The 26,345-nt window shown below is 37.5% G+C and overlaps 1 long non-coding RNA gene and 1 pseudogene across 2 annotated transcripts in view; one reads left to right on the top strand and one right to left on the bottom strand.

Moving 5' to 3' along the window:
• The window catches only part of LOC309638421, a 1,167,492-nt gene that overhangs the window by 804,834 nt on the left and 336,313 nt on the right, over positions 1-26,345 (top strand). The window lies entirely within an intron of this gene.
• On the bottom strand, positions 1,501-23,974 carry LOC309638389 (6-phosphogluconate dehydrogenase, decarboxylating pseudogene; annotated as a pseudogene). The gene has a single exon. The product of its transcript is annotated as a 6-phosphogluconate dehydrogenase, decarboxylating pseudogene (transcript).

The raw sequence follows: 26,345 nt of genomic DNA, 5'->3' as shown, positions 1-26,345 counted from the left end.
CACATGTAACACTTGTATAAGCATGTATTCAAAGTGCATCCTTAGAAAAAATGTCCCCTTCACTACTCAAATATCTCCCTCTCACCTCCTTTTATCCCTGGGTCTTCACCCTCTTGCTGCCACATATTCTTTCATCTCTGAGTACCCAAGTCCTCTCCATCCTTCGATACACATTACCAAACCTGCTATCATGAATTTTTCTGTCACCATTTTCCTCAAAAGGAAAATTTACTCTTTGAAGTATTATCTGAATTTTTCAAATATGTATTTAGTCTTTAAATTATTTCTAACCTTGTTACATAACAATTCACTTTTTTCCTCTTTCTCTAGATATAGTTTATTGAATACAAAAACTCTTAGTTTTTGCTTGCAGAATCTATTCACAGTGTTCACTGTACTAGAAGGACATTACTTTGACTCCTAACTTGTCTGCCTCTTAACTGTTTGATTTCACACAAGTTACTTAAGCAATCTGAGTCTATTCCCTTACCTATAATATAGGGACCCCCATACTTACCTGGCAGGGTGATGATAAAGACAATTAAGTGAGATAATGTCTGTAAAGTACCTCACACATAAGAGGCACACAAAAAAATGGTAGCTTTTACTGTAATGATCATAGATAATGCTCATTTACAGTTGTTCATTTGATTTTTTGGCTTAGATCAAAGCAGTAACTTTAATATTCAGAATCCTAGGGTAGGACATTAGAAGAGTTATCTTTGGATAGGCAAGTTCATTAGAGGAATTGTGTTAAATAAAACCATAACATGACTACCCAGTCTGAGTTACACGTGTCAATCTAGGATTAACTTGACTGCTCTAAAATGACAGCATATTTGTATCATTTTTGAGATGATGACAGTGAATGATACACGATGTTGCAGAAAACTATATGTCACTAACACTGACTTCAATAAAAATGTTGAGTCAATTGTCTCTCAACAAATTTAGTAGCCTATTCTTTAAGGTCTTTTTAAATTTAAAATTATAATTTTCAATATTTCTATAAATCTTTTCTTTTGATGAAAACATATGGCTCAAGTTTTCTTTTACCTCTAAGCCAGCCTAACCATTTAAAATTATTTTATATTTCTTTGGCATCAGTTAATATTATGAACTATCAAAAAGAATAATTCTTCTGAAACCTCTAAAACCAAGACAAAGTTTTATTTTGTATATTATATTTTGGGAATATACAAGGTGCTTTGAAGAACTTGTGGTGTAAATAAAAGTGTCTTTTCAATCCGCCTGCCAATTCAGGGGACACGGGTTCGAGCCCTGGTCTGGGAAGATCCCACGTGCCACGGAGCGGCTGGGCCCGTGAGCCACAATTACTGAGCCTGCGCGTCTGGAGCCTGTGCTCCGCAACAAGAGAGGCCGCGATACTGAGAGGCCCGCGCACTGCGATGAAGAGTGGCTCCCACTTGCCACAACTGGAGAAAGACCTCGCACAGAAACGAAGACCCAAACACAGCCATAAAAAAAAAAAAAAAAAGTGTCTTTTCAAAGATCATCATTTGCTCAGTTTAAATGATATGTCATTTCAATCTGTCATGAGTGGAGAGTGTTCTTACTTTATACTAAATTTAAAAACAACTTTTTCATATTACAAAACAAAACTTCACTGTAAAAAATATATATATATTGATTTCTGGTTTCCAGTTCCACAAGTAGGAAACTTGAAAGTTGTCACTCTGCCCTAACAAGTAAAAAGCTGAACAGACTGAAAAATCAACAACTCTTCTTGGCTCCATAATAGAGGGGAGGACATGGGGCAAACTGCTGCCCAAGATTGGAGAGAAAGACAGGTGAGTACAGGAAGTCAGGTGAATACTGGAGCAGAGGCTTAAGAGCAGAAACCATGGGAACCAGGGCCAGGAGAGGAAAACATGACTGTAACTGACAGATTGCTGGAGGTTCAGTGTAGATAAGTCTGAGAGTTAAAAACTGCAGGGGGAATCCAGTCATGAGGCGGTCCCCACAGTATTGTATTGCATACAGGAGCATAACCTGGTTCCCACAGTAAATATCTGAGAAAAATCCACTTGCAATTCCAGCAGGGGCAGGGAAAAGGGAACTAGTTTGAAATGTACCACAGTACTCTGTAATAACCAGAAGTTACAGACCAATATTTCTCATGAACACAGATGCAAAAAACTTCAACAAAATATTAGCAAATCATATTCAACAATCTATAAAAAGAATTATACACTACAGCCAAGAAGGATTTATCCCAGGTATGCAAGGCTGGTTCAACATTTGAAAATCAATTAATGGAATCTATTACTAAATAGCTAAAAAAGAGAAATACAGGATCATATCAATAATACATAAAAAAGCATTTAACAAAATCCAATACCCATTCAAGATAAAAATTATAAAAGGGAACTTCCTCACCTTGATAAAAATATACCTGCAAAAAACCAACAGCTAACATACTTAGCAACTCGAAGCTTTCCCACTAAGATAAGGAAGAATGCAAGGCTGTCTCTTCTCCCCACTCCTTATCAACATTGTACTACTGGAAGTACTACTTAATGAAATAAGACAAGAAAAGGAAATAAAAAGTATATAGATTGGGAAGTAAGAAATAAACTGTTTACAGATGGCATGAGCATCTATGTGAGAAATCTGAAAAAATTAACAAAACAAAAAATCCTGCAATTAATAAGCATTTATAACCTGCCCTTTCCCTGTCTACACTATCCCCCAGTCGTAATTATTATTCTGATGTCTATTCCCATAGATGAGTTGTACCTGTTCTTAACTTCATATAAATGAAAGCATATTATGTATTCATTTGCACCTGGTTTCTTTCACTCAGCAAAACATATTAAAAATGTATTCATGTTTTTGCATATATCAGTATTTTTGTTCTCTTTATTGCTGTGTAATAATAGCCCAGAGTATGAATATACCATCGTTTATTAATTCATTTTCATACTGATTAACATTGATTGTTTCCAGTTTAGGAATTTGCCCTTTAAATTGCTTGGCACTTCTGCTAAAAATCAAGTGACATTATCTGTCTCTTTCCAGGCTTTCTGTTCTATTTCATTGAATTATTTACCTATCCTATGCCAAAAACACTCTTGTCTTAATTACTCTAAGTTCATAGTAAATCTTGAAATGTGTTAGTGTGTGTTTTTCAGTTTTCTTCATGATCACCTTGCTGTTCTGGGTCCTTCACATTTTCATATTTATTTAGGAGTCATCTTGTCAATTTCTACCAGAAAAACTGCTGGGTTTTTATTGTGATATTGAATATGCAAATCAACTTGGAGTGAATTAAGATCATAACAGTACTAAGTCTCCAATCTCTGAATATGGTATATCCTTCTGTTTGTTCAGGTCTTCTTTAATTTCTCTCAGCAGTGTTTTCATTTCAAGTGTCCTCACCTTGCACTAGCTTCCTGCATTTTTACCATGTGTGGTGGTTTTAAAACATGTCCATAAATTCTTCGCTACTCCTCACTTCAAGAGTTGAGATTAATTCCCCTCCCTGGAGTGAAGCCTGGGTTTAGTGAGTTGCTGTTAATGAACAGAATATTACAGAAGTGATGGTGTGTAACAAAAGGACTTTGCAGCTTTCTTCTTGGATCTCTTAGATCACTTGCTCTGGGGAAGGCCTATTTACAAGTCCTGAAGACACCCAAGCAGACCTACAAAGAGGTCTCATGGAAAAGACCAGAGGCCTGCCAACAGCCCTGCAAGTGAGCCATCCTGGAAATGGATCCTGCAGCTCCAGTCAAGCCCAGATGATGTCGGTCTGGCTGACAGACTGACTGCAGCCTTGGGAGGGGAGGACCCTGATCCAGAGACATCCAGCTAGGCCACTCTTGAGTTCCTGACCCACAGAAACTGGGAAATGATAAATGTCTGTGCTTTAATCTGCTAACCTGTCAAAGAGTAATTCGTTATAAAATAATAGATAACAAATACATGTATAAAAATGAAATTTCATGTGTGTGTGGCAGGGGGGCTGGATGTATTTAAATATTAATAGTATTAAGTTACCTGGTTGGTGGGAACATGAACTATTTAAATATTACATTTTACATTTCTATGTGTGAAAAATACATAATAAGTAAAATGGAAAAATAAACCTTGACACATAGTCCTAAGAATTCTATCACCAAAATCAAGGAAGTTATTTTGCAAGTCAAAAAAATTATAAACTACTTCCTGGTCTTTATCACACTGTTCTCTCAGTGATGAGATATTATTATTAGGTCAAATTTGCAATAATAATAAACAGAATAGTTGCATAATTTAAATTGTCCTTAGTGAACAATCCTTTCTCAAATGTTATTTCAGGTTTTATATTACGCAGGTTTTTCTTGGTTTAGGGAGCAAGAAATTTTATTTGTCTTTACAGTTGCTCTAAGATCCATGGTAATAGAGTAGGCAAGATACAAAATATATACATACTAGGATGTGTGAAGTGAGACAATCTATAAAAATAGCATGCAGTCATCTGCCTTGTGGCTCTGTACACTTTATCTTATTTTAAGGGCATACACACTTGTGTATAGTCTGAAATTGACATTCTATATCTTATTATATATATATACATATATATTCATATACATAATTTTAAACTATTTTTAAAAACTCATCCAAGCTTTGTAACATAGGAGGTACTAGAGGAAGGTGGAAGAAAGATTTGAATGACTTTGATCAAGTAGTCCCAGATTTAGTAGAAATTCTGTAAACAGGGTGATCATATAATTATCACCCACTCCAAGACACTTTTGAGAGTGAAGGGGGATGATTAATTAAGCTAAAACAACAGGAATAAACTGGGACTGTGCTTTGTGAAATAGGACATATATCACCATATCTTTGAACAATATTTACCCAGAAAGTAAGAAAATTTTACTTTTATCGCCTCTCCTCTAAAAACTCCAAGGAGCTCATATCTAAGATCACTTCTACAAATTTGATGATAGAATTTAACCCATCATATTTAGATTTGCCAATTGTAACACAATTTTAATGAGATGATCTTTTTAGTATGGTTATAAACAAAATAACTGTCATCAAAATTAAGTACAGCCCATCTTTACAAATGAAACCTCTAAGAGCTTTTCGGCATTTTTGAAAGCTAATATCCCTACCAGGGAATATTACAGGGAATGTAATACTGAAGATTGGTACAGCACTTGAAAAGTATAATTATAGTTGTTAAATACCATGAAATCTGAGCCAGGAAAGTGAGTAATCTTGTGAATGAAGATGTTATAAATGTGTTAGAACTGAAATGAAGAGTAAGAAAAATGGATGGGACATCAGAAGAAAGCCAAATAGGAAGACAGATGTGATGCTTGTTAATAAACGTGCACTCACACACACACACACTCATCACTGAGTTTCCTGTGGAAAATATTACTTAAAATGCCACCTGGTAAGTGTAAAGTACAATTTCACTTCCACCATCCACCACTTTTTCTTCTAACACAGATATCTGAACTATTTAAATGAATTTACTGTCTACCATTTTGGGTGAGTCTATCTAGTATAATTCTATTATGAAAAGTCATAGTTCTTTTTTATATTTAGCAATAAAGCATTTTGAAACTATTTAAAAGCTATTCTTGAAGGGTTGTGATAGCTTCCAGTTGGCAAGTGCATTGAAATGCTTTTTAGCTATCATTCGGGTTACTATATGGATTAAGGCCAGCTCCCACTGAGACGGTGGAATTTGAAAATGCAGACTAAATCTGAGAAGATTATTGTGGTGCACTCTTCTTTCCAGGAAAGCAACGCTAATCTCCCTCACCAATAGGAGATTGATATGGGTTAAAATGGTGACTATGGTAGGCAAGAAATATACATTAAATTGAGAATATGAGTTGATAAACATTTCTGGAAACCAATCTGTACATAGATTCAAATTTTCACATATAGATAACTTTAGATGTAGAATTGCATTTTTAAGGAAATTGTTATAAGGTAAATAATAGGTAAATTGCAAAAACACAAACAAATCAGGACATATTGTAGCACTTTTGACAATAGTGAATAATTGGAAAGACCCAAAAATCTAGCAATAAAGGTATGGTTCAGTTACAAATGATAATGTATTACACTGAGAGATGTCTACAAAGTATTGTTAAGGAAGAATTCAGGTTCAAGTTTGTATGCTGGTGTGTGAATGCATGTGAACACCATTATTTCTCTCAGTAATAAACTGACACATTTACTTCCTGTTCTATCAACTATAAACACATCACCCAGCTTCCTATCTTACTCTGATGACATGAGCTGCCGTTCCCTGGCCTTTTGCCCACTTTTCACCTCCCCACTGTCATCTGTATTTCTACTTTATCAAGGATGACAATATTTATGTTCTGTTTTATAAGTACATCTAATTGTTTTGCATTTGTCTTCACTGAAAAACAATAGTGCTTGTACTATTATGCCTTTGTAATTACAGGCTCTGCTTGAACAATAATTTAAAATCATAAAAACTGCAAACACTATATTATTGTTTTCCCTGGCATGTCTGATGTTTTGTAAAATGCCTCTTTTTCCCCTTACACCCTTTTCATATCCTCAGTACCTTTGTACTTTACTACAACTCTCTTCTAAACTCCCTCCCTTCCCTCCCCTCGTAGAACTCCCTGCAGGCATCTTGGGTTCTTGCCTCCATCCTGGAGGGCTGCTCTCTAGAAGTATCAAACAGTGCTCTTCCTGGAACTTCAGGTCTCTGCTCTTCTGGATTGTATCATCTCTTTCTGAATGTCATGTCTTTCCCTTTTTATGCTAAGTTTTTGGAAAATGTCTTCAATTAACTTTCTAAGGAAAGGCGCTTAGGAAGTAAAGTTTATGAATCCTTGAATATGTATTTTGTATTCAGGTCTCAGATTTTATTTATTCCTAGGGGATTTTTTTTTTCTTTTTACTTTTATTAAGTAAAGGGAAAAGGAAATTCACCTGCATAATACAAAGGTTCCAGTTTGATCAAATTCCACAAAAACCTTTCCCTCCTATGTGATAAGTGCTGCTGCCTCTATCAGAGCAAACATACTCTGCTTCCCGAAGCCACAGGGGACACGTGTGAAACACCGCCTCACAGAGCTGGCTCGCACTGTGGCGCACACGCTCAATCCCTGCTCCGTCCCAAAAGGTGAGGGCAGAGGGCGTGATGGTTCTCACAGAACTACTTTACAAATAAACTTGGGTTGACTCTTCAGAGGAGTCTCTTACGACACTTTTTTAAGAGATCTGGTGGGAATGTAAATTGATACAGCTACTATGGAGAACAGTATGGAGGTTCCTTAAAACACTAAAAATAGAACTACCGTATGACCCAGCAATCCCACTACTGGGCATATACCCTGAGAAAACCATAATTCAGAAAGAGTCATGTACCACAATGTTCATTGCAGCTCTATTTACAATAGCCAGGACATAGAAGCAACCTAAGTGTCCATCGACAGATGAATGGATAAAGAAGATGTGGCACATATATACCATGGAGTATTACTCAGCCATAAAAAGAAATGAAATTGAGTTATTTGTAGTGAGGTGGATGGACCTAGAGTCTGTCATACAGAAAGAGAAACATAAATACTGTATACTAACACATATATATGGAATCTAAAAAAGAAAAACATTCTGATGAACCTAGGGGCAAGACAGGAATAAAGATGCAGACATAGAGAATGGACTTGAGGACATGGGGAGAGGGAAGTGTAAGGTGGGATGAAGTGAGAGAGTGGCATGGACATACATACACTACCAAATGTAAAATAGATAACTAGTGGGAAGCAGCTGCATAGCACAGGGAGATCAGCTCAGTGCTTTGTGACCACCTAGAGGGGTGGGATAGGAAGGGTGGGAGGGAGACACAAGAGGGAGGGGATATGGTGATATATGTATGCAATAGCCGATTCACTTTGTTATACAGCAGAAACTAACACAACATTGTAAAGCAATTATACTCCAATAAAGATGTTATAAATAAATAAATAAATAAAACTACTAGTAAATTAAAAAAAGAGAGAGATCTGAGCAGAAAGTAGGTCAAAGGGCCATGGAAGCACTGCTGTGTGGCAAATGGAATGTACCTGTTTGCGGAGTCGTGGCGCCTAACAGAATTTGATCAGGCATTGTATGAAGACAAGGACACACTGGCACTGTGGCCTGTCCAGTTAGTGTGGAGAAACAGTCCTGGCTTGGCCAAGAGTTCATAGGTGTGGACCCAAAAGTAATCTCGCTGAGCCTGGATTAGGTTGGCTGGCAGCATCTTGTGTCTGTATCCATCACAGAAGGAAAGAGCAGTGGTGAAGCAGAGCATGGGAATGCCTGTCTGGACACCAGTACTGATTGCCCGCTGTCGGGAATCCTGGCAGTTTCCACAGCCGACTTAAAGAAGTCATCTAGTAGTAGATTCGGAAGTCCTGGGTTTCGATCAAATGCGTCTTTTATCTTTCCTAGAAATACACTCCTGCTGATGCAGCACCCCCTCCACATCAGGGCAATGCCACCATAGTTGAGCGTCCAGCCAAATTCAGTGGCTGCCTGTCTTAGCAACATAAAGCCCTGATCATAAGTGATGATCTTGGAAGCATAGAGGGCCTTTTGAATGCCCTCCAGGAATGATTCCTTATCTCCTTCAAACTGGATCTTTTGAGATCCCTTCAGCTTTCTGCTGGCTTGGATCCTCTCGTCCTTCAGAGATGATAAGCATCGAGCAAAGACCACTTCTCTGATGAGGGTGACAGGGACACCGTACTCCAGGGCCAAGATGGCGGTCCACTTCCCGGTGCCCTTCTGCCCCCACACTGTCCCTGATCTTTGGCAGCAGGTATTTGCCATCGGTATCTTGGAACTTTAAAATATTGGCTGTGATTTCAATCAGGAATGATTCTAGCCCTATCCTATTCCATTCCTCAAAAGCCTTTGCCATCTCCTCGTGCTCCACGCCCAGGACGTTTTTCATCAGGTGGTAGGCCTCGCAGATCAGCTGCATGTCTCCATACTCTATCCTGTTGTGCACCATCTTCACAATGTGTCCTGCCCACTCATCTCCCACCCAGTCACAGCAGGGTCCTCCAGTCCCCACTTTCACAGTGATGCCTTGGAAGATTGCCTTGATGTGGGGCCAAGCCTCCTTATTCCCTCCCTGCATAAATGATGGGCCATACCACGCCCCTTCCTCTCCACCACTAACTCCACTCCCCACAAACAAGATTCTCTTGGCCTTGGGGTCTCAACACTGTCTTGTGGTATCCCTGTATTTAGAATTTCCTCCATTGATGATGATGTCACCAGTGTCCAACAAGGGTACCAGTTTTTCAATAAAATCGACAGCCAGGAGAGTCTTCACAAGCAGGATGATTTGCCAAGGCTTCTTCAGCTTGGAGACCATCTCCTCCAAGGAGTGAGCACCAACCACCTTGGTGCCCTTCACCTCATTGGCCAAGAAGTCATCAACTTTGGAGACTATGCTATTAAAAGCACAGACCACAAGGCCATGGTCGTTCATATTCAAAATTAAGTTCTGGCCCATGACAGCCAGTCCAATCAGGGCAATATCAGCTTGGGCCATTGTGGTGGCAGCAGAGTGGGCTGGAACAGGGAGAGGTGAGGTGCAGATGACTCCCCATAGGTATATTTTTAATATATTTTTTTCATTCCTTCATAATTTTTAAAGCATTTTTATTGAGAGACTGAATATGCAAGTGGACAATGCCCAGACCATATATAAAAATAAAACTCTGACATATAGAACAGACTTGTGGTTGCCAATGGGGAGATGGGGCGGGGGAGGGTGATTCAGAGTTTGGGATTAGCAGATGCAAACTATTATATATAGAATGAATAAACAATAAGGTCCTACCATATAGCACAGGGAACTATACTGAATATCTTGTGATAAACCATAACAGAAAAGAATATAAGAAAAGAATGCATATATGTGTATAAATGAGTCACTTTGCTTTACAGCAGAAATTAACACAACATTGTAAATCAACTACACTTCAATAAAATAAATAAATAAATAAATAAAACAAAACTCTGACCCAAAATCTGTGGCAACCAGCCTAGGAAATGAAGCCATTATCTACAGAGCCAGGAAACCAGCCTACTATCTACAAGTCAGACTTGTAGGTCAGATCACTGTCTCTAACAAAAACTCCAGGAAGATCAGACAATAAACCCTTAAAAAAAATTGACCCAAAATGACCAGAATTTGATTAACAACTGACAGCTTCTCTAAGTCTTGTTCCCACTTTCAATTTAGTGCCAACCAGAGAAAGCCAAATACACACCTAACCAATCACATGGGATGCCCTGCCTCTAGCAAGCCCGCCTACAGATTTCCAACACCCCAGTCTCCAATTAGAGCACACCTGAAACCTTCCCTTTTTTTCAGTAAAAAGCTTTCCCACTCCTCTGCCTGCCTTTGAGTTTCTGGCAAAACCAAGTGATGGTGGCTGACTCCCTTGCTATAGAAACATGTGAATAAATAGCATTTTCTTATTCTCATCTGTGTGGTCTTTGTTTATTTACACATTATATATAGACTTCTAGAATCCAGGGCTACTCAGAAGCCTGATAACAGTGTGACTTTTTTTAAAAAAATAGCTTTGTTGGGGTGTAATTCACACATATCATACAAGTCACCCATTTATAATGTACAATTCAATGGCTTTTAGTATAAACACAGAGCTGTGCAACCATCCCCACAAAAATTTTAGAATATTTTCTTCCCCCCAAAAGAAATCTGTACCCATTAAAGTCACTGCCCCTTTTCCCCCAACCTCCACTTCCCTAGGCAACCACTAATCTCCTCTCTGTCTCTATAAATTTGCCTAATCTCATCATTTCATATAAAGGGAATCTTAAATATGTGGTCTTTTGTGACTGACTTCTTTCATTTAGGAAAATATCTCCAAGGCTCATCCCTGTTGAAACACATGTCAGTACTTCATTCCTTTCTATGACCAGATAATATTTCATTGTATGGATGCACTACATTTTATTTATTCCTTCATGAGTTGGGGTGTTTCCACTTTGGGGCTATTAGTAATACCACTATGAACTTTATTTACAGCTTTTTGTGTGAATATTTGTTTTCATTTCTCTTGGCTAGATACCTAGGAGTGGAATTGTTGGGTCATATGTATGGTAACAACGTTTAATCTTCAGAGAAGCTATCAGACTGTTTTCCAAGGCAGTACACCACTCTCCATCCCAACAGTAATGTATGAGGGTTTCAATCCATCCACATTCTCACCAACATTTTTTTATCAACTGTCTCTTTGATCATAGCCATCCTAGTGGCTGTTAGGTGGTATCCCATTGCTGTTTTGGTTTGGATTTCCCTGATGGCTAATGATTATTGAGCATCTTTTCATGTGCTTATTGGTCATTTGTTTACTTTCTTGTTCATTAAAATCCTTTGTCCATTTTGTAAATTGAGTTATTTGTCTTTTTATTGTTGAATTGTAAGGTGACCTGTTTTTTAACTTTGTTCTTTTCTTTCTGAAAACTTCAGCATTCTGAATTTTCACAATAACATGTCCAGGCAAACATCTTTTCTTCCCTTTGCTGGGCACCTGGTAGGCCCTTCCAACCTAGAGACTCATGCTTTGGTTCAGCGTTGCCTCCTTTATCAATTCTCTGATGGTTTATTACTCTCTTCTTTCTCTTTCAGGAACTCCCATTTTTAAGTAGCAAATCTTGAATTTATCCATATGTCTTTAATCTTTATTCTCATATTTTCCTTTCTTGTTTTTGGTCCTTTTTATTCTTTTTCTAGATTTGTTTAATTTCTTTCTGTACTCTTCGACTGAGTTTTTCCATTGGTTACATTTTTATGTGTTCCTTTTTTACAGCATATTGCTCTTATTTAATAAATGTAATATCTCTCTAAAAGATCTCTAAAGATACCAGGTATAGAGAGAATTTTAAAGTTCTCCTCTGTTTTCTGGATTAATCATTCCCTCTTTGGACATTGTTGCTAATTATTAACATTGCTCTTTCTTTTTGACATTCCTCATTTGTTTGGTCATCCTTTAATGCCTGTTTGACTTTAAGGTTAAGACAGTAGAAAATCTAGCAGAGACCTTTGTACTGATGGACAAAAGTTTACCAACTTGCAGGTTTCATCTTCTGTTGAATCAGTGACAAGTCAGCTGCTGTGAAAGGCTGAGATGTTGAAGGCTTCACTCTAGAAGGCCAGTTCCCACATAAAACACCTGGTTTTACCAGACAGTCCTTTACATTCCTGTAGATATGAAGTCTCCATTCTTGTTTTTATTGTGGTAAGTAAACATAACATAAAATTTACCACTTTACCCATTTTTAAGTGTACAGTTCAGTGGCATTAAGTACATTTATATTGTTGTGCAACTATCACCACCAACCATCTCCAGAACAATTTCATCTTCCCAAATTGAAACTCTGTGCCCATTAAACACTAACTTCCCATTCCCACATCTCCCTAGACACTGTTCTACTTTCTGTGTGCATTGTTATTTACTTAAGTTCTTTTTTTTCTTTTTTGAATTTTATTTTTTATACAGCAGGTTCTTATTAGTTATCTATTTTATACATATTACTGTATATATGTCAATCCCAATCTCCCAATTCATCCCCCAACCACCACCCCACCACCACTTTCCACCCTTGGTGTCCATACATTTGTTCTCTATATCTATGTCTCTATTTCTGCCTGGCAAACTGGTTCATCTCTACCATTTTTCTAGATTTCACATATATGTGTTAATATGTGATACTTAACTCTGTATGACAGTCTCTAGGTCCATCCACGTCTCTGCAAATGACCCAATTTCATTCCTTTTTATGGCTGAGTAATATTCCATTGTATATATGTACCACTTCTTCTTTATCCATTCGTCTGTCGATGGGCATTTAGGTTGCTTCCATGACCTGGCTATTGTAAATAGTGCTGCAATGAACATTGGGGTGCATGTGTCTTTTTGACTTATGGTTTTCTCTGTGTATATGCCCAGGAGTAGAATTGCTGGGTCATATGGTAATTCTATTTTTAGCTTTTTAAGGAACCTCCATACTGTTCTCCATAGCGGCTGTGTCAATTTACATTCCTGTCAACAGTGCAAGAGGGTTCCCTTTTCTCCACACTCTCTCCAACATTTGTTGTTTGTAGATTTTCTGATGATGCCCATTCTAACATGTGTGAGGTGATAGCTCATTGTAGTTTTGATTTGCATTTCTCTAATAATTAGTGATGTTGTGCATCTTTTCATGTGCCTTTTGGCAATCTGTATGTTTTCTTTGGAGAGATGTCTATTTAGGTCTTCTGCCCATTTTTGGATTGGGTTGTTTGTTTTTTTTAATATTGAGCTGCATGAGCTGTTTATATATTTTGGAGATTAATCCTTTGTCTGTTGATTCGTTTGCAAATGTTATCTCCCATTCTGAGGGTTAATTTTTCATCTTGTTTACAGTTTCCTTTGCTGTGCAAAAGCTTTGAAGTTTCATTAGGTTCCATTTGTTTATTTTTGTTTTTACTTCCATTACTCTAGGAGGTAGGTCAAAAAAGATCTTGTTGTGATTTATGTCAGAGAGTGTTCTTCCTATATTTCTTCTAAGAGTTTTATAGTGTCCAGTGTTACATTTAGGTCTTTAATCCTTTTTGAGTTTATTTTTATGTATGGTGTTAGGGAGTGTTCTAATTTCATTCTTTTACATGTAGCTGTCCAGTTTTTCCAGCACTGCTTATTGAACAGACTGTCTTTTCTCCATTGTATATTGTTGCCTCCTTTGTCATAGATTAGTTGACCATAGGTGTGTGGGTTTACCTCTGGACTTTCTATTCTGTTCCATTGATCTATATTTCTGTTTTTGTGCCTGTATCATGTTGTCTTGATGACTGTAGCTTTGTAGTATAGTTTGAAGTCAGGAAGCCTGATTTCTCCAGCTGTGTTTTCCTCCCTCAAGATTGCTTTGGCTATTTGGGGTCTTTTGTGTCTCCATACACATTTTAAGATTTTTTGTTCTAGTTCTGTAAAAAATGCCATTGGTAATCTGATAGGGATTCCATTGAAACTGTGGATTGCTTTGGGTAGTATAGTCATTTTCACAATATTGATTCTTCCAATCCAAGAACATAGTATATCTCTCCATCTGTTTGTGTCATCTTTGATTACTTTCATCAGTGTCTTATAGTTTTCTGAGTACAGGTCTTTCACCTCCTTAGGTAGGTTTATTCTGAGGTACTTTATTCTTTTTGTTGCAATGGTGAATGAGATTGTTTCCTTAATTTCTCTTTCTGATCTTTCATTGTTAGTGTATAGGAATGCAAGAGATTTCTGTGCTTTAATTTTGTATCTTGCTACTTTACCAGATTCATTGATTAGCTCTAGTAGTTTTCTGGTGGCATCTTTAGGATTCTCAATGTATAGTATCATGTCATCTGCAAACAGTGACAGTTTTACTTCCTTTCCAATTTGGATTCCTTTTATTTCTTTTTCTTCTCTGATTGTCATGGCTGGGACTTCCAAATCTATGTTGAATAATAGTGGCAAGAGTGGACATCTTTGTCTTGTTCCTAATCTTAGAGGAAATGCTTTCAGTTTTTCACCATTGAGAATGATGTTTGCTGTGGGCTTGTCATATATGTTTTTTATTATTTTGAGGTAGGTTCCCTCTGTGCCCACTTTCTGGGGAGTTTTTATCATAAATGGGTGTTGAATTTTGTTAAAAGCTCTTTCTGCATCTATTGAGATGATCATATTGTTTTTATTCTTCAATTTGTTAATATGGTGTATCACATTGGTTGATTTACGTATATTGAAGAATCCTTACATCTCTGGGATAAATTCCACTTGATCATGATGTATGGCCCTTTTAATGTGTTGTTGGACTCTGTTTGCTAGTATTTTATTGAGGATTTTTGCATCTATCTTCATCAGTGATATTGGTCTGTAATTTTCTTTCTTTATAGTATCTTTGTCTGGTTTTGGTATCAGGGTGACGGTGGCCTTGTAGAATGAGATTGGGAGTATTCCTTCCTTTGCAATTTCTTGGAAGACTTTGAGAAGGGTGGGTGTTAGTTCTTCTCTACATGTTTCATAGAATTCACCTGTGAAGCCATCTAGTCCTGGACTTTTGTTTGTTGGAAGATTTTTAATCACAGTTTCAATTTCAGTGCTTGTGATTGGTCTGTTCATAGTTTCTATTTCTTCATGGTTCAGTGTTAGAAGGTTATACCTCTCTAAGAATTTGTCCATTTCTTACAGGTTGTCCATTTTATTGGCATAAAGTTGCTTGTAGTTGTCCCTTATGATGCTTTGTATTTCTTCAGTGTCTGTTGTAACTTCTTCTTTTTCATTGCTAATTTTATTGATTTGAGTCCTCTCCCTTTTTTTCTTTATGAGTCTGGCTAAAGGTTTATCAATTTTGTTTATCTTCTCAAAGAACCAGCTTTTAGTTTTATTTATCTTTTCTATTGTTTTCTTTGTTTCTATTTCATTTATTTCTGCTCTGATCTTTATGATTTCTTTCCTTTTACTAACTTTGGTTTTTGTCTGTTTTTCTTTCCTTTAGGTGTAAGGTTAGATTGTTTATTTGAGATTTTTCTTGTTTCTTGAGGTAAGATTGTATTGCTATAATCTTCCTTTTTAGAACTGCTTTTGCTGCATTCCATAAGTTTTGGATCAACGTGTTTTCGTTGTCATTTGTCTCTAGTTAATTTTTGATTACCTCTTTGATTTCTTCAGTGATCTCTTGGTTATTTAGTAACGTATTGTTTAGCCTCCCTGTGTTTGTGTTTTTTACAGGGTTTTTTCCCCTGTAATTAATTTCTAATCTCATAGTTTTGTCATCAGAAAAGATGCTTGATATGATTTCAATTTTATTAATTTTGCAGAGGCTTGATTTGTGGCCCAAGATATAATCTATCCTGGAGAATGTTTCATGTGCACTTGAGAAGAAAGTATAATCTGCTGTTTTCAGATGGAATGTCCTATAAATATCAGTTAAATCTATCTGGTCTATTGTGACATTTAAAGCTTGTGTTTCCTTATTAATTTTCTGTCTGGAGAATCTGTCCATTGGTGTAAGTAAGATGTTAAAGTCCCCCACTATTATTGTGTTACTATTGATTTCCTCTTTTATAGCTGTTCGCATTTGCCTTATGTATTGAGGTGCTCCTATGTTGGGTGCATGTATATTTATAATTGTTATATCTTCTTCTTGGATTGATCCCTTGATTATTATGTAGTGTCCTTCCTTGTCTCTTCTAACATTCTTTATTTTAAAGTCTATTCTATCTGATACGAGTATTGCTACTCCAGCTTCCTTTTGATTTCCATTTCCATGGAATATCTTTTTCCATCCCCTCACTTTCAGTCTGTATGTGTCCCTAGGTCTGAAGTGGGTCTCTTGTAGACAGCATATATATGGGTCTTTTTTTTTTTTTTTTTTGTATCCATTCAGCAAGCCTGTGTCTTTTGGTTGGAGCATTTAATCCATTCACATTTAAGGTAATTATTGATATGTATGTTCCTATTACAATTTTCTTAATTCTTCTGGGTTTGTTTTTGTAGGTCCTTTTCTTCTCTTGTGTTTTCCACTTAGAGAAGTTCCTTTAGCATTTGTTGTAGAGCTGGTTTGGTGGTGCTGAATTCTCTTAGCTTTTGCTTGTCTGTAAAGCTTTTGATTTCTCTGTCGAATCTGAAAGAGATCCTTGCCAAGTAGAGTAATCTTGGTTGTAAGTTCTTCCCTTTCATCACTTTAAATATATCATGCCACTCCTTTCTGGTGTGTAGAGTTTCTGCTGAGAAATCAGCTGTTAACCTTATGGGAGTTGCCCTGTATGTTATTTGTCATTTTTCCCTTGTTGCTTTTAATAATTTTTCTTTGTCTTTAACTTTTGTCAATTTTATTACTATGTGTCTTGGCGTGTTTCTCCTTAGGTTTAACCTGCCTGGGATTCTCTGCACTTCCTGGACCTGGGTGGCTATTTCCTTTCCCATGTTTGGGAATTTTTAGACTATAATCTCTTCAAATACAGTCTCAGTCTTTTTTCTCTCTCTTCTCTTTCTGTGACCCCTATAATGCAAATGTTGGTGCATTTAGTGTTGTTCCAGAGGTCTCTTAGGCTGTCTTCATTTCTTCTAGGTCTTTGTTAAACATTTCTTTCATCTCTTTGATCTTTGCCTCCATTCTTTTTCCAAGGTCCTGGATCATCTTCACTATCATTATTCTGAATTCTTTTTCTGGAAGGTTGCCTATGTCCACTTCATTTAGTTGTTTTTCTGGGGTTTTATCTTGTTCCTTCATCTGGTATGTAGTCCACTGCCTTTTCATTTTGACTATCTTTCTGTGAATGTGGTTTTCCACAGGCTGCAGAATTGTAGTTCTTCTTGCTTCTGCTGTCTGCCCTCTGGTGAATGAATCTATCTAAGAGGCTTGTGCAAGCTTCCTGATGAGAGGGACTGGTAGTGGGTAGAGCTGAGTGTTGCTCTGGTGGGCAGTGCTCAGTAAACCATGCTCAGTAAACCTTCAATTCACTTGTCTGCTGATGGTGGGGCTGAGTTCCCTCCCTGTTGGTTGTTTTGCCTAAGGTGACCCAGCACTGGAGCCTACAGGCTCTTTGGTGGGGCTAATGGTGGACTCTGGGAGGGCTCATTCCAAGGAATACTTCCCAGAATTTCTGCTGCCAGTGTCCTTGTCTCAGTGGTGAGCCACAGCCACCCCCAGCCTCTGCAGGAGGCCCTCCAACCCTAGCAGGTAGGTCTGGGTCAGTCTCCTATGGGGTCACTGCTCCTTCCCCTGGGTCCTGATGCACACACTAATTTGTGTGTGCTCTCTAAGAATGGAGTCTCTGTTTCCTTCAGTCCTGTCAAAGTCCTGCAGTCAAATCCCACTAGCCTTCAACGTTTGATTCCCTAGGAATTCCTCCTCCTGTTGCCGCACCCCCAGGTTGGGAAGCCTGACATGGGGCTCAGAACCTTCACTCCAGTGGGTGGACTTCTGTGGTATAATTGTTCTTCAGTTTGTGAGTCACCCACCCAGATGTTATGGGATTTGATTTTATTGTGATTGAGCCCCTCCTACCATCTCATTGTGGCTTCTCCTTTGTCTTTGGATGTGGGGTATCTTTTATGGTGAGATCCAGTGTCCTCCTGTCTTCCTTCCTTCAGCAGTTAGTTGTGATTCTGGTGCTCTCACAAGAGGGAGTTTATTTATTATGTTCTATTTCATGCATTTTTGCTTTGAGTTCTGTGCTGGAGGAAAAGATGTGTGGGAAATGAACATTATCCAGCTACAACCTTTCCATTTACCTCCACACCCCTGTTTTCAAGGCTACACTCACTTGGACCCCTCCCCCACCCCACAGGGTTTGTAAGGTGAGGCTTTTCTGATTTGTGCCCCTCTTTGGACGTTTTCTAAGTTGTGGTTTCCTCTCCCTTTCTGAACCAGGCCCTATTCCTTCACTCACTCTCTACATCCTGTATTTTCATAAAATCTTTCACACACCATTGACCCTCCCTTCACATACTATTTCTACATTTTTATTCCTAGTATGATGAGTTTTTGAACTCAGTAGTAGATATCATTATATGTTCAACCTGCCATGTTAAAACATAAGCCTGTGCTAAAAATTTTAACCTCTTAAATATTACCAAGTCTACTTAAACAGACATCTAATAGTTTTATATCTAAAATCAGTAACAAAATTCAAAGAGGTATTTTTCAAATAAGAAAAATTCAAAGAGGTATTAAGAATCAGTATATGAGACATGTACTTTTTCATAAATAAATTTAAATCCTAGACTCCTATACATAGCTCAGATATAGGTTTAAAATCAACTACTTTTGTGACTACCATATTTAAGTTCTTTAGTAATTCTTTACTATTAAGGTCTCAGCAGAGTAGCATCTTGTCATTAAATAGGCATTTGCTGTGTATTCATGAAAGATAATGAGGAACTGGATTCCCCTTGTTCATTATGACCATACAGGAAAGAGATCAACATAGAAGCTGACTTTTAAGTCCAGGTATGGGCATTTATTAACTTTCCTTGAACAATTTTCTCAACATCTCAAGTCATTCTTCATCTGTGAAATAGGTTTAAAATAACACCTATTCACAGGACATCTGTGAAAAATAGATAAAGCACGTGTAAGTCTGGGCTCAGAGTAGATGCTAAATGGCTACTAGCCATTATTATCCAAAGTTGGACTCCACTGTCACCCCCTGTGAGTCAGGGCCCTGGGTCTAACATTGGCTGTGCTACTCAACCTCATTGCTGAAGTGGAGATGACACTGAGCCTACAATAAAGGGTCATTTTGAGGCTGAAAGATAATAGAGATACAGCATTTAAAACAATGCTCTTATTATCCTCATCTACACCATCACTACATGATTATTTGGTCTCTCTAAAGCAGACCATATTATTGAACCTCACGCCTACAGAGTCATGGTGAAAAGCTGAATCCAAACATTATTTTGTGATCATGCCACCTCCCCACTCAGTCTTTTCCTTTGCTCCTCTGCCCTCCACCCCACCTCAAAATATTTAAAGTCACTTTTATCTTTACATGTTGAACTGATATCATATTTATAATATTCCACATTTGAATCATCACCAATGGCCTATGGAATAAATAGCTGTCTTTATCATCTTTAAAAATAACTGAAATCTACAGAAAACTGCTTCACTTTTAACTTCTATTGCTTCTACACTTCACTGAATTTTAAGTGTGCCTTTCCTGAATTTCTGCCATATTATTTTTTCCTTCAGTAAGAAGGAAAATTGTTAAACTTCATTGCAATTGCCTTTAAGAGTTTTCTAACATTTTATCTTAACAACCTGATCTAAAAAATAATCATTATTTCCACTATAGAGTTTTCTTACAGGTGGAAATGCAGTTCCATTTAATAGAGATTGAGTTATCTAGAGTAAGTTGCACTGGCTTTCAGCCAAAATGGACAAGAAACTCAAATTTTACCAAGTCATGATTTTTTCAACCTGCTTGCTTGTAAAGCCTATTTTGATTAACTAGGTGTCATCTAAGGAGATGATATTCTTACTTATTTTCTTTTTTACAGCATGTGTCTTTATACCTGCCGGTCCCTTTTCCTGGGCTCCCCTTCCCATTGTGTCCACTTTACAGCCCCCACCCATTCTCCAGATCCAGCTCACTGTCACCTCTGATGTTTTCTTCTTAAATTACTGAGTCCTTCTTAGTTACATGCTCCTCTTCGTTCCCTCAGAATTTCATCCCTACCTCCACTATAGCCCTTACCACTATACATAGCAATTGCTAAAGACCAGTCCCACCCACTGGACTGAATCTAAGGAGTGGAAGTCAGTGTGGGTTCTTCTCTAACTTTCCAATATTTTATGATCAATAAATGTCTGTTGAAAGAAGGAAGGACTTAATAAGTCATCCCATTGGAGGACATCAGCTACTTTCTTTTGCTCAAATCTCCTCCTTTAGGAGAACAATGCCCAGACTCACATATCCTCAGAGACCCATGAGGTGATACAGACTTTGGTTCCAAAGATGGATGTGTGGCCTAGGAATGGACAATCAGAGAACTCAAGCACTTCATCCCACTGACCACTAGGACTAAGTCAAGAATGGGCATGTGACTTTTGTGGGCCAAGGAAGGTCATTGCAAGGAGAATTTGGAAAGATGCACTTTCTTTTCTTTGGGACGACCACAAGAGTGATCAATGTAAGACTAGAGTTGATGATGGCTGTCTTTGCCACCACACGGGAACACTTTACCAGAATGAAGTTAATCCAGAAAAAATCAGAGCTAAGGAATGGCTCAGGACAGACTTCTGCTGACATCATTTGATTCTCAACTCTAGACATGCCTAAAATCCATTCTTACCTTCTCCCATTACATAAGTTTTTTGTTTTCTTAAGCTAGTTTACGTGTCATTTCTGTCACTGGCAATAAAAAAAAGTCCTGGATAAACACAGTTACTCTCTCAAACAAGGTTGTGAATGTTTAAACCATGGAGTGAAACACACTATTATTGGCCGCACAGGTACCTGACTTATACCTTTGGATGCAGTGGCATACTGCTGTAAACAATAAGCTAACCCATCACCAACTATTTTTACAGGAATAAATAAAAGATAAAAAATGTTTCCTTCCTCTTTCAAAATCCCCTGACACAGTTCTGCTATGAGATTGAAAGTATATGCTCATATGCAAAAACAAATATATTGTGATTTTTCTTATTGTCAAGTTGATAAACGAAAGCAAGGAAATGAAAAAACTACATCAATAAAAATATTTTTAAAGTTAACTATTTCTTCCTTCCACAAGAAAGAGTGGGTTTTTGGAGATTTGATAACATGAGAATAAACCATGCTGACATACTGAAACCCCAGTTGTGAAGATCCATTGCACACATTCTTGAACTTTAATATGCATAGGAGTCATCGGAAGGTATGCGTTAAACATTAGGATTCAAAGGCACCGTCCCAAAGATTCTGGTTCATTTGCTAGAGTGGGACCAGGAATCTAACTTTTAAATAAGTACCCCAGGTCAGTCTGAATTAAACTGTGCCTTGCTCTCTGAGGTAAAGGGAATCATAAAATTATGAAACTCAGAGCTGAATCTTTCCTTACAAGGTGAGAAATGAAACTAGCTTTCACAAAAGGAAATATTAAACAGAGAAAGTGTTAGATTTTAGAGTATTATTTTCTTAGAAAGCGTAGGAGAAAAGATATGGAAGGCCTCTTTTGACCAGAAAAATATAAAGCCCCAGTTCTATTTCTTTCTCATTTAGAAACTAGTTTATTTCTTTATTTTTTATTAAATGGGACACAGAAAATTGCTTAGAAATAATATGGCTTCCTGAACCTTACATCCAAGGCATAAAATTGGGTACATTCTTGGAACATAAACTGTTAGATTTCAGAGGAATCTTACAGGCCATTTAACCCAACCATTATCAGATGTTGGACTCTTTTCTGCACTATTCCTGAAAAGTGGTCATTCAATCTCTGCTTGAACATATCCAATGACCCAGAACTCATTACTTCATGAGAAAGCAATTATTTTCTCTTATGGTCAAAGTTTGTGTTTGTTTGTTGGTTTGTTGGTGACAGATTTATTTTTCCCTTCCTTTAGGCTATAAAATCTACCTCCCAGTATAGGATTTTCATCAGTCTTAGGCCTGCTTGCTCTGTTGACACACAAAAAATATAGCTGTCCTATTTGAAAAGTTATCAGGAGGACACCCTCTCAATTCTCTCTTTTCCAGATTAAACAACCAGTTTCTTCAGCTCTTTCTTTCCTGCCTCAGTTTCTAGAGATTTTCCCCCATCTGATCACCCCCTGCCCTTTCTTCTCCTGCTTGTTCGATATCTCTCTTGATTTAGAGGATTTAAGGAACGGGGTAAATATGTTATTCTGGTTTTCCAAAAGTAATTCACGAGGATTAAAGCTATTCTTAACAAGTCCTCTTGCTGCATCATACTCTCAGCAAAGAATAAAGAAAGCTCCTTTTAACTGAGAGCAATAAACATCAGGAAAGTGGCGATGCTAGTTTTTCTTCCCCGAACCTGCAGAACCCCAGGTGTCTCTCATTTGAGGTGATGGTATATGTGCTTTGTGACTCCCTGGACTCAGAGAATGTCTCCTCTTGGATCCCCATTTCCAGGTGCTTGTTTAAAAGGCAGGAACAAAGGGTGTTGACAGATCGGTCATCCTGTCCTAGGGCCAGCCATTCCTCCTGCAGTATTGGTGCCCTTGCTACCAAGATGGTGACGCCAGAGTGGACGCCTGGCTTGTTTAATTTCTCATTTGAAGTGAGTCACTAATTTTTACTAGATCAACATGTAACTTTCCTGGTGAATCATTTTTTAATGCTAGAAAGAGAGCATTTTAGGGATCCATCTTTGCTGTCTGGAACCAGGATGTTATTTTTGTTTTAGGTTATTTTTTTAATATTAGTACTTGTCATGTGAAAAAAAAATTTGACATTTTCTTGTCCTTTATTCATCCCCCAAGGCACAAGAATGATAAAGAAGCCCCTGATTTACTTGTATTAACAATTCAAGCCTTAGATTTGCTTCACGGGCTGGTAAGAACTTCCCTGAGCCTCAGAGGAGGCCCTCAGACTGGCCAAGTCCAGGGCATCTGGACCTAAGTGTAGAGTGTGACCTTTACCACCAAGAATATTTACATGATATAAAGTGGTAGGCCCTGCAAGAGAGGTACAGATAAAGTATTTTGAGAATATGAAAAAGAAGATATTGTTTCAGGATAAAGTAAATAAAGTTTGAGTTTTCAGAGAAAGAAGGGCCAGAGACTCCAGGAGAGGGGGCTCCTGTGGGAGGAAACTGGGGGAAGGAGCACAGGGTGGTGGCTTCATCCATAACCTAACACCAGAGACCAGAAAATAAAGTATTACAGCAGAGATAAAATAGCTCATGAATCCTGCATATTCTTTTCTAAAGTGATTTACTGCTAATGGTATTAAAAGATGTAATCAGTTATTTCTATTCTTTCTGATAAAATCAATTAAACAAATTCATAATGCAAATGAACTATTCTTTACCAACTAGAGGGGCCTAAAAAGTAAAACACTACTGCACTAATTTTAGGAGCCATATACTGCTACCAGTAATTTGCTCTTAACTAAAGTAGTCTGATTCTGACTAGACATATATGATAAAGTACAATGCAGAAGAAATTTAAAACACCAAGTACATATTATATGACTCCTGTAAAATTTACAAGCACAAGCTTGTGGTTTAATTACTAATATTTCTCAAATTTAATTTTATTTATTTATTTATTTATTTATTTATTTATTTATTTATTCTCGTCATCATTTTTTTTCCCAAATATTATTAACCTGCCATTTATTTATTTATTTTCAACATCTTTATTGGAGTATAGTTGCTTTACAGTGGTGTGTTTGTTTCTGCTTTATAACAAAGGGAATAAGTTATACATGTACCTATGCTCCTATATCACTTCCCTCTTGTGTCTCCCTCCCTCCTACCCTCCCTATCCCACCCCTCTAGGTGGTCACAAAGCACCGAGCTGATCTCCCTGTGCTATGTGGCTGCTTCCCACTAGCTATCTATTTTACGTTTGGAAGTGCATATATGTCCATGCCACTCCCTCACTTTATCACAGCTTACCCTTCCCCCTCCCCATATCCTCCAGTCCATTCTCTAGTAGGTCTGTGTCTTTATTCCCGTCTTCATGACCATTTTTTTTTTCTCAGATTCCATATATATGTGTTAGCATATGGTATTTGTTTTTCTCTTTCTGACTTACTTCACTCTGTATAACAGACTCTAGGTCCATCCACCTCACTACAAATAACTCAATTTCGTTTCTTTTTATGGCTGAGTAATATTCCATTGCATATGTGTACCACATCTTCTTTATCCATTCATCTGTTGATGGACACTTAGGTTGCTTCCATGTCCTGGCTATTGTAAGTATAGCTTCAATGAACATTTTTGTAAATGAATCTTTTTGAATTATGGTTTTCTCAGGGTATATGCCCAGTAGTGGGATTGCTGGGTCATATGGTAGTTCTACTTTTAGTTTTTTAAGGAACGTCCATACTTTTCTCCATAGTGGCTGTATCAATTTACATTCCTACCAACAGTGCAATAGGGTTCCCTTTTCTCCACACCCTCTGCAGCATTTATTGTGTGTAGATTTTTTGAGGATAGCCATTCTGACCAATGGGAGATGATATCTCATTGTAGTTTTGATTTGCATTTCTTTAATGATTAATGATGTTGAGCATTCTTTCATGTGTTTGTTGGCAATCTGTATATCTTCTTTGGAGAAATGTCTATTTAGGTCTTCTGCCCATTTTTGGATTGGGTTGTTTGTTTTTTTGATGTTGAGCTGCATGGGCTGCTTGTAAATTTTGGAGCTTAATCCTTTCTCAATTGCTTCATTTGCAAATATTTTCTCCCATTCTGAGGGTTGTCTTTTGGTCTTGTTTATGGTTTCCTTTGCTGTGCAAAAGCTTTTAAGTTTCATTAGGTCCCATTTGTTTCTTTTTGTTTTTATTTCCATTTCTCTACGAACTGCATCAAAAAGGATCTAGCTGTGATTTATGTCATACAGTGTTCTGCCTATGTTTTCCTCTAAGAGTTTGATAGTGTCTGGCCTTACATTCAGGTCTTTAATCCATTTTGAGTTTATTTTTGTGTATGGTGTTAGGGAGTGTTCTAATTTCATACTTTTACATGTACCTGTCCAATTTTCCCAGGACCACTTATTGAAGAGGCTGTCTTTTCTCCACTGTATATTCTTGCCTACTTTATCAAAGATAAGGTGACCATATGTGCGTGGGTTTATCTCTGGGCTTTCTACCCTGTTCCATTGATACATATTTCTGTTTTTGTGCCAGTACCACACTGTCTTGATTACTGTAGCTTTGTAGTATAGTCTGAAGTCAGGGAGCCTAATTCCTCCTGCTCCATTTTTCTTTCTCAAGATTGCTTTGGCTATTCAGGGTCTTTTGTGTTTCCATACAAATTGTGAAATTTTTTGTTCTAGGTCTGTGAAAAATGCCACTGGTAGTTTGATAAGGATTGCATTGAATCTGTAGATCGCTTTGGGTAGTAGAGTCATTTTCACAATATTGATTCTTTCAATCCAAGAACATGGTATATCTCTCCATCTATTTGTATCATCTTTAATTTCCTTCATCAGTGTCTTATAATGTTCTGCATACTGGTCTTTTGTCTCCTTACGTAGGTTTAATCCTAGATATTTGATTCTTTTTGTTGCAATCGTAAATGGGGGTGTTTCCTTAATTTAAATTTCAGATTTTTCATCATTAGTGTACAGGAATGCAAGAGATTTCTATGCATTAATTTTGTATCCTGCTACTTTACCAAATTTATTGATTAGCCCTAGTAGTTTTCTGGTTACATCCTTAGGATTCTCTATGTATAGTATCATGTCATCTGCGAACAGTGACACCTTTACTTCTGCTTTTCCTATTTGGATTCCTTTTATTTCTTTTTCTTCTCTGATTGCTGTGGCTAAAACTTCCAAGACTATGTTGAATAATAGTGGTGAGAGTGGGCAACCTTGTCTTGTTCCTGATCTTAGTGGAAATGGTTTCAGTTTTTCACCATTGAGGATGATGTTGGCTGTGGGTTTGTCATATATGGCCTTTATTATGTTGAGGAAAGTTCCCTCTATGCCTACCTTCTGGAGGCTTTTTATCATAAATAGGTGTTGAATTTTGTCAAAAGCTTTCTCTGCATCTATTGAGATGATCATATGGTTTTTCTCCTTCAATATGTTAATATGGTGTAACACGTTGACTGATTTGCGTATATTGAAGAATCCTTGCATTCCTGGGA

Source organism: Balaenoptera physalus (genome assembly GCF_965194825.1).
Source record: "Balaenoptera physalus genome assembly, chromosome: 11".
Lineage (NCBI taxonomy): Eukaryota > Metazoa > Chordata > Mammalia > Artiodactyla > Balaenopteridae > Balaenoptera > Balaenoptera physalus.
The sequence above is the reverse complement of the archived record's forward strand: the minus strand, read 5'-3'. Positions and strand labels throughout refer to the sequence as shown.